Below are 7,857 nucleotides of genomic sequence, written 5' to 3'. Positions count from 1 at the left end.
GCAGCGCGCGTGGCCGGCGGCAGCCCAACGAGGCGCATGTCCGCGACGGCCTGACGGGGCGCGTGGTCGGCGGCGGTTAGGAGGGACGCTTGGCTGAAAGCGGTTAGGTGGGACGTATGGCCAACAGCGGTTTGGTCGGCGCGCCTGGCCACCAGCGGCTCGAGGGTACTATCGTGGCAGGAGAAATATCGTGGGAGGTGGAGATGGATCGGGGAATCGTGATGGTTTTTTTCACCGCACCGCACTATCTACTTCTTGGACTGTTCTTAGTGTATTTCCTAAACTTATGGCATGTACTTCTTTGTAGTTAATCCAGCTATACATCATATAATATTGTTATGAGATGCTTCATTGGTTTACTTGTACTTCCGATAACCAGCTATACGTACCAGTGTAATGTGGTGCATCGATTGGAAAATCCATGGTGGCTTTTTTTAGCTGCTGCAGTTCTGATCGCTCTGTATTGGACTTGTTCGACTGCAGAACTAGTATGCGTACAGAACATCAAACCAGCCATGTATAAGACAGAATTACAGTGTGCCGTTGGTTCAGTTGCTGTGCTGTCGGACAAGGGAACACTCCTACGTACAAATTGCTAGCTGCACAACAGTACAACAGCTATAATGAACAGAGAACTGGCTCCATTAATATCAGATTTCCTATAAAAACTCCAATCTAATTTCAGAAATAATTTTCTGGGCATGATAATTCTAACAATGAATGCCAAATACAATACGTTAATATCACATACTCATATCACATACTCCGCGCAGAAGCAAACTATGTCTTCAGACCAATTCTTCGACGGCAAAGATTTCACTTGAAAAAGGAAACTCTGAAAGCCATCTTCTTAAATTTCCGCATCATTTGCACATAACAGCAGACAAGGCAATCTTTTCTTCGACAGAGATACTTCTTGGTAAGTAGAGAATACTAGTTAACATACATGACTCAATAAACCATTGAAGGTGTAAAACGATCATGTCCAACTTGGTAAGTGCCTTGCATACATTACTGAATAAACCATTTTAACTCGGACCTTTTGGATGCTTACTCTGTAAAGAGAAGAAAAACACATTAGTAAATTTGAGACATGATGTTAGCCTGTTACAGTTTCTTGTACTGGAATAGCACTACAAGAGACTCTTGGTAAATGTGATGCTATAATTAGCAAGCTACATGGTGTGAAATACAGTGATGTATGTTACAGGGAGGATCATAATTAAGTTGGGATGCAGATTATAAATAGATGTATGTTACTGGGCGCATCATAATTAATCATTCATTTTGCTGTTACAGGAAAGGCATCCAAGCACAGGTTCAGAAAAACATCTAACATTCTAATACTACAGAGCAAGCAAGCATAGTTGAAAAGCCAGTGACAACAGCAGAAGTTTATCTACAAAATCAGAGAGCCAACATCTAACATTTTCATCTTGCTGGAAACATTTATCTACAAAATCAGAGAAGCCGTCACTAGACAGTGGGTTAACTGATTTTTTAATTTGCAATTGCATCTTCTTGCTGGAAACAGTTATCCTCCTTAAACTTACTACTACAGCAAGATAAAACTACAATAACAAGAAAAGCACCATACCTATGCAAAGGGTGATAATTTTTCAGTATCTTTGAGGTCAACTAGATCTGTGATTGCACCCATATGCCGGTGAGAAGCTGAAATACAAAACTCATAACATGTTAGTTTCAATAAAAATGAAATTATGTCAAACAATGAAGCTGAGTAGGCTACTGCAGCTTTCCGCAATTTTTACATATTACCCCTGTCACTAGCAACACGTACTGCAGCCAACAATGATGTGCAATTTCATTCGGCTTTCCAAACTTTTTCTGTCTCTCCACTCTGAAGATAATCACGGGAATTGCTGCACACACGACAAAATTCCTCCGAGATTGGTACGACTGGGTGATATGCAGCCAGGATTCTTTTCATGGGAGTAACCTGCGGTGGCTGTTTCCCATCATACAAAGATCAGATGATTTTAATCGTACATATAGCAGCACTCCTGAAGATATCAACTGCAATAAACCATAAACCATGATCTTGTACTGCGCTTTACCACTAACCTGTACTTACGACGATAATATTTCTGTACTTATCATTTTACATCAACATGATATCACAGTTTAACAAAGATAATGATGTAAACAAAGTAAAGAAGAAAAATCACAGGAGCTGAGAGGGCCCTGCCATGTGTCGCTGGAATTGGGGCGGCCGCCTCCGTCGTCGAAGGAGCTGCAGGTTGCGGGGAGCTGACCGGTTTGGGGCGGCAGCGGAACTTGAGGGGAGGCAGGTTGGGGCGGTACTGTCCTGCCTGAGGCTCGCGGAGCACGGATGCCGGTCGCGTGCAGGCTCGCCGTCGCTGAGGACGAACACCAGAGCTGGGAAAGGTAGTTCGGCCGGCGCGAGAGATCTTGGGCTGCGGCGCCGGTCGCAACACATGGCGACTCCCGAGAGGACCCTCTAATGCGTGTGGGCGGGGACGGTGGAGGAGTCACCCGGGGTGGCGGCGCCCGAGAGTAGCCAGGGGAGGCGGCGGAAGGGCCACAAGGGGCGGCGGCGCTTGGAGCATCACGGGAGGCGGCGGAGGCGCTACCCTTGGCGGCGGCGCTACCCTGGGCAGCGGCGCTTGGAGCATCCAGGGGAGGTGGCTGAGGGGCTACCCGGGGCGGCGGCGGGACCATCAGGGGCGCAGGGAGGCAGGAGAGGAGGAGCTGCGTCGGCGGCGAGCACAGGAGAAAAGACGCGCGGAATCCATGGTCGAGGTGGAGGTCGGGGAAAAAGATTGGGTGGGTTTCGTTTGGGGCTAGGGATAAGACTGATTTGTTTTTTCATCCGGTTCCTATATAAGGCGGGGTGGTGCTCAGAATATTATTTTGAGCACCGGTTTCAGAATAGTGCGACCCTATATATATATATATATATATCTCCAAAATAGTGGGCTACCATGGTGGCTAGCTGTGCACACCCCACCAGCCGTTGGATATACAACATATGATACCACATGTACACTTAAGAGCACAGTTTGTAAACAGATCATTCTAACGCCGTCAATATCACAGCTATCCAGGAGCACAGTTTTTCAAATTTTGAATCCACACCATTACGTGCAATACACTTTGCAATACATATGCTGCTCAGTTACCAAAGTAATAAATATCGCTACGCAAACCGTACACCACTACGAAATACAAACCCACAACACCGTTTCTCTTTCGGTAGCCAGTACCCATCCCACCCATTTTTCTCCCTAGCTGCAATGCGCAGACCGAGTGGCTCGTCGCCTTGTGGCCGGACTCAGATTCGAGGAAGCTACCCCCGTGCGTCCCTGTTCCGGCTTCTTCCCCGTGGCCCGGCTGATATTCCGGAGAAGTTCCTGCCGGTTTCGTCCCAGATCTCCTGGGAAGATGCGGTAGCACGGAACCTGTTCGTGCTTGGAAACAAGGAAGAGGACGGCTCGATCTCTGGGATGATGGCGTGAATGGAGCGGAGGAGATCGCGATGCTGACGAGCCCTACTGCGAGCGCCCTCTGGTCCACCTTCCATTCAAGGTACGTCTCCTAACTTGTGTAAAATCATGTGAACAAAAAAGGAGCCAATTGAGCAGGGATTTGAGGCTGCTCTGTGGTTTGTAGAGCGCGAGCAGCTCGATTGGCTTCAGCCTGCTGCTCCTGCACCCCATTGTCCTTCACTGGCTCTTTTTATTCCATTTTTTCAATGATAGAAGAGCAATTTCAAGGCTATACTTCGATTTTCGTAGTATTAAAATGAACACTGTTTGGTGTTATAACGAGCACCGTTTTTGAATGTACTGAGCTCCTCTCGTATGTTAGAGGCACCGAATGATTTTTAGATATTTTTTTGAGGGTTCTGATTTTTAGATATAGTAATGAAGGCACCGATTTTGAAGAGGGCACCCATCAGATATGCGCCAAGCAACGTTTTCATGCCAATGAACAGGCTCCTTCTGTTTGGGTGGTTGGCTCTTCTTATTCTAATGTTGCCTGTTAATAACATGGTTTCTTATTTGGAGCTGCACTTTTGTTTGCCATGGCACATATTGGTATTTTTAATTTGATCTGCTACCAAATTCATTGGGGCTTTTTCTTCCTCCACTGGTGGAAAAACAGGCTTCCGGGAAGCCCCATAAGTCGCGAAGGTAAAGGAACCGCGACTAATGGGGTCTTTAGTCGCGGTTCGTGTGGCGAACCGCGACCAAAGCTGGGCCCGGGGCGCACGGTGGCCAGCGGGTGCACGTGGGGGGCTTTAGTCGCGGTTGGCCAGCCCAACCGCGACTAAAGGTGCCCGAAGGCCTTTAGTCGCGGTTGGCCAGGCCAACCGGGACTAAAGCCCCTCCCCTATATATACCCATCCAGCAGCCAACACTTAGCCATTTGGAGCCATTCTCTTCACAAACTTCACAAGTGAGTGTTAGGTTTGCTTTTGGTTCCTCTTATGCACATAAGGTGTTTGATGAAATGCCCCAAGAGCATGAAACAAACATGATATGAAGTGTTGGAGTCACACTTGAGCTTTCTCATTTATTTTTTCCTCCTCGATCGCGGTTAGCAACTTCAACCTTTGATGTGTCATTGATAAAATATGCATGTGTGTGTAGTTCATTGTTTAATTTATATTGTTTGTAGCTAGTTAGTTTAACAAATGCATGATGGTTAATTATATATTTTATATTATAATAATGCAGATGAATCGGCAATGGATGTACGGTAACCGACTCTCCGGCGAGTTCAGTACGGGTTTGAAAGATTTCCTCGTAGTGGCTAATGCGAACAAGCGAGGGGTTTTGTTATCTGTCCATGTGTTAAGTGTAAGAATCGGAAGGGTTACTCTTCCTCAAGAGATGTTCACATGCACACGCTTCGGCACGGTTTCATGCCAAGCTATAATTGTTGGACCAAGCATGGAGAAAGAGGGGTTATAATGGAAGAAGATGAAGAAGGGGATGATTTCAATGATGAAAGCTATCTTTCTCATTTCGGTGATACTTTCATGGAGGATGCTTGAAGGTGAAGGGGAAGGTGAAGAAGAGGCACGTGATGATCCCGTTGATGATCTTGGTCGGACCATTGCTGATGCACGGAGACGCTGCGAAACTGAAAAAGAGAGGGAGAATTTGGATCGCATGTTAGAGGATCACGGGAAGGCGGCTGTACCCCGGATGCGACGATGGTCCGAAAAAGCTGGGCTGCACACTTGGATTTGCTGAGATGGAAGGCACGGGCAGGTGTAGCTGACTCGGCATTTGAAAACTTGCTGAAAATGTTGAAGAATATGTTTCCAAAGAATAACGAGTTGCCCGCCACTACGTACGAAGCAAAGAAGGTTGTCTGCCCTCTAGGTTTAGAGGTTACGAAGATACATGCATGCATCAACGACCGCATCCTCTACCGCGGTGAATACGAGAATTTGAATGAATGCCCGGTATGCACTTGCATTGCGTTATAAGATCGAGGCGATGACCACTGGTGACGATGTTGAGGGCCGAAACCCAGGAAGAGGGTTCCCGCCAAGGTGATGTGGTATGCTCCTATAATACCACGGTTGAAACGTCTGTTCGGGAACAAAGAGCATGCCAAGTTGTTGCGATGGCACAAAGAGGACCGTAAGTCGGACGGGGAGTTGAGACACCCCGCGGATGGAACGCAATGGAGAAAGATCGACGAGAGAGTTCAAAGATTTTGCAGGCTGACGCAAGGAACATAAGATTTGGTCTAAGTACGGATGGCATGAATCCTTTTGGCGAGCGAGCTCCGGCCATAGCACCTGGCCCGTGACTCTATGCATCTACAACCTTCCTCCTTGGTTGTGCATGAAGCGGAAGTTCATTATGATGCCGGTGCTCATCCAAGGTCCGAAGCAACCCGGCAACGACATCGATGTGTACCTAAGGCCATTAGTTGATGAGCTTTTACGGCTGTGGGGCAGACCTGGTGTCCGTGTGTGGGATGAGCACAAAGAAGAGGAATTTGACCTACGAGCGTTGCTTTTCGTAACCATCAACGATTGGCCTGCTCTTAGTAACCTTTCGGGACTGTCAAATAAGGGATACAATGCATGCACGTACTGCTTACATGAGACTGAAAGTGTACATTTGCCAAATTGTAAGAAGAACGTGTACCTTGGGCATCGTCGATTTCTTCCGAAAGGTCATCCGATAAGAAAGAAAGGCAAGCATTACAACGGCAAGGCAGATCACCGGCCGAAGCCTGCGGAACACTACTGGTGCTTGAGGTATTTGATATGGTCAAGGGTTTGAAAGTCATCTTTGGAAAGGGTCCTGGCGGACAATCGGTTCCGAAGGGAGCTGACGGGCACGTAGCCATGTGGAAGAAGAAATCTATATTACGGGAGCTAGAATATTGGAAAGTCCTAGAAGTCCGCTCTGCAATCGACGTGATGCACGTTACGAAGAATATTTGCGTGAACATCCTAAGCTTCTTGGGCGTGTATGGGAAGTCAAATGATACAAAGGAAGCACGGCGGGACCGGCAAAGTTTGAAAGACCACGATGACAAGCATCCGGAACGGTTTCAAGGTCGTGCCGGCTACGCTACGACCAAAGAAGAGAAGGTCATCTTTTTTGAATGCACGAGCGAGTATGAAGGTCCCGTCGGGATTCTCGTCCAATATAAAGGGAATAATAAACATGGCGGAGAAAAAGTTCCAAAACCTGAAGTCTCACGACTGCCACGTGATTATGACGCAATTGCTTCCGATTGCTTTGAGGGGGCTCTGTGGGAAAATGTTCGAGTAGCCATTGTGAAGCTATGTGCATTCCTCAATGCAATCTCTCGGAAGGTAATCAATCCAGAAGTTCTACCACGGTTACGGAACGATGTGATCCAATGTCTTGTCGGTTTCGAGTTGGTGTTCCCGCCATCCTTCTTCAATATTATGACGCACCTCCTGGTTCACCTAGTCGATGAGATTTCCATTCTCGGTCCTGTATTTCTACACAATATGTTCCCCTTCGAGAGGTTCATGGGAGTATTAAAGAAATATGTTCGTAACCGTGCTAGGCCGGAAGGAAGCATCGCCAAGGGCTATGGAAATGAGGAGGTAATTGAGTTTTGTGTTGACTTTGTTCACGACCTTAAGCCGATTGGTCTTCCTCAATCGCGGCACGAGGGGAGACTAAGTGGAAAAGGCACGATCGGAAGGAAATCAATGATATGTATGGACGGCCATTCTACGGTCGAAGCACACCACACGGTTCGACCAATTCCAGCTTGGTGGCTCCGTACTTTGAGAAACACAAGAATATTTTACGCTCGGACAACCACAGGAAGCCTGAATCCTGGATTAGGAAGGCCCACATGGAGACTTTCGGCGGTTGGTTGAGAAAACATTTAATGAGTGACAATAAGGTTGTAGATCAGCTGTACATGTTGGCCAAGACACCATCTTCGACTATAACGACTTTCCAAGGGTACGAGATAAATGGGAATACATTTTACACGATCGCCCAAGATAAAAAGAGCACCAACCAAAACGAGTGGTGTCCGCTTTGATGCAGCAACCGAGAATGGGCAAAAGGTCACATATTATGGTTACATAGAGGAGATATGGGAACTTGACTATGGACCCTCCTTTAGGGTCCCTTTGTTCCGGTGCAAATGGTTCAAGCTAACGGGAGGTGGGGTAAAGGTGGACCGGCAATACGGAATGACAATGGTGGATTTCAACAATCTTGGTTACCTTGACGAACCATTCGTCCTAGCGAAAGATGTCGCTCAGGTTTTCTATGTGAAGGACATGAGTAGCAAACCGAGGAAACGGAAAGATAAGAAAACGATCGGTACATCATGCGATGATCC

At 47.1% G+C, this 7,857-nt stretch overlaps 1 long non-coding RNA gene across 1 annotated transcript; it reads right to left on the bottom strand.

Moving 5' to 3' along the window:
* Window positions 1-996: 996 nt before the first annotated feature.
* LOC124661173 lies at window positions 997-1,911 on the bottom strand. The gene is made up of 3 exons (XR_006990121.1): window positions 1,780-1,911; window positions 1,598-1,674; window positions 997-1,055 (listed from the first exon to the last, which is right to left on the bottom strand). It is a non-coding gene; the product is annotated as an uncharacterized LOC124661173 (long non-coding RNA).
* Between the last annotated feature and the right edge of the window lie 5,946 nt (window positions 1,912-7,857).

This window comes from Lolium rigidum, chromosome 6, assembly GCF_022539505.1.
Source record: "Lolium rigidum isolate FL_2022 chromosome 6, APGP_CSIRO_Lrig_0.1, whole genome shotgun sequence".
NCBI classification, from domain to species: Eukaryota; Viridiplantae; Streptophyta; class Magnoliopsida; order Poales; family Poaceae; genus Lolium; species Lolium rigidum.
The sequence above is the reverse complement of the archived record's forward strand: the minus strand, read 5'-3'. Positions and strand labels throughout refer to the sequence as shown.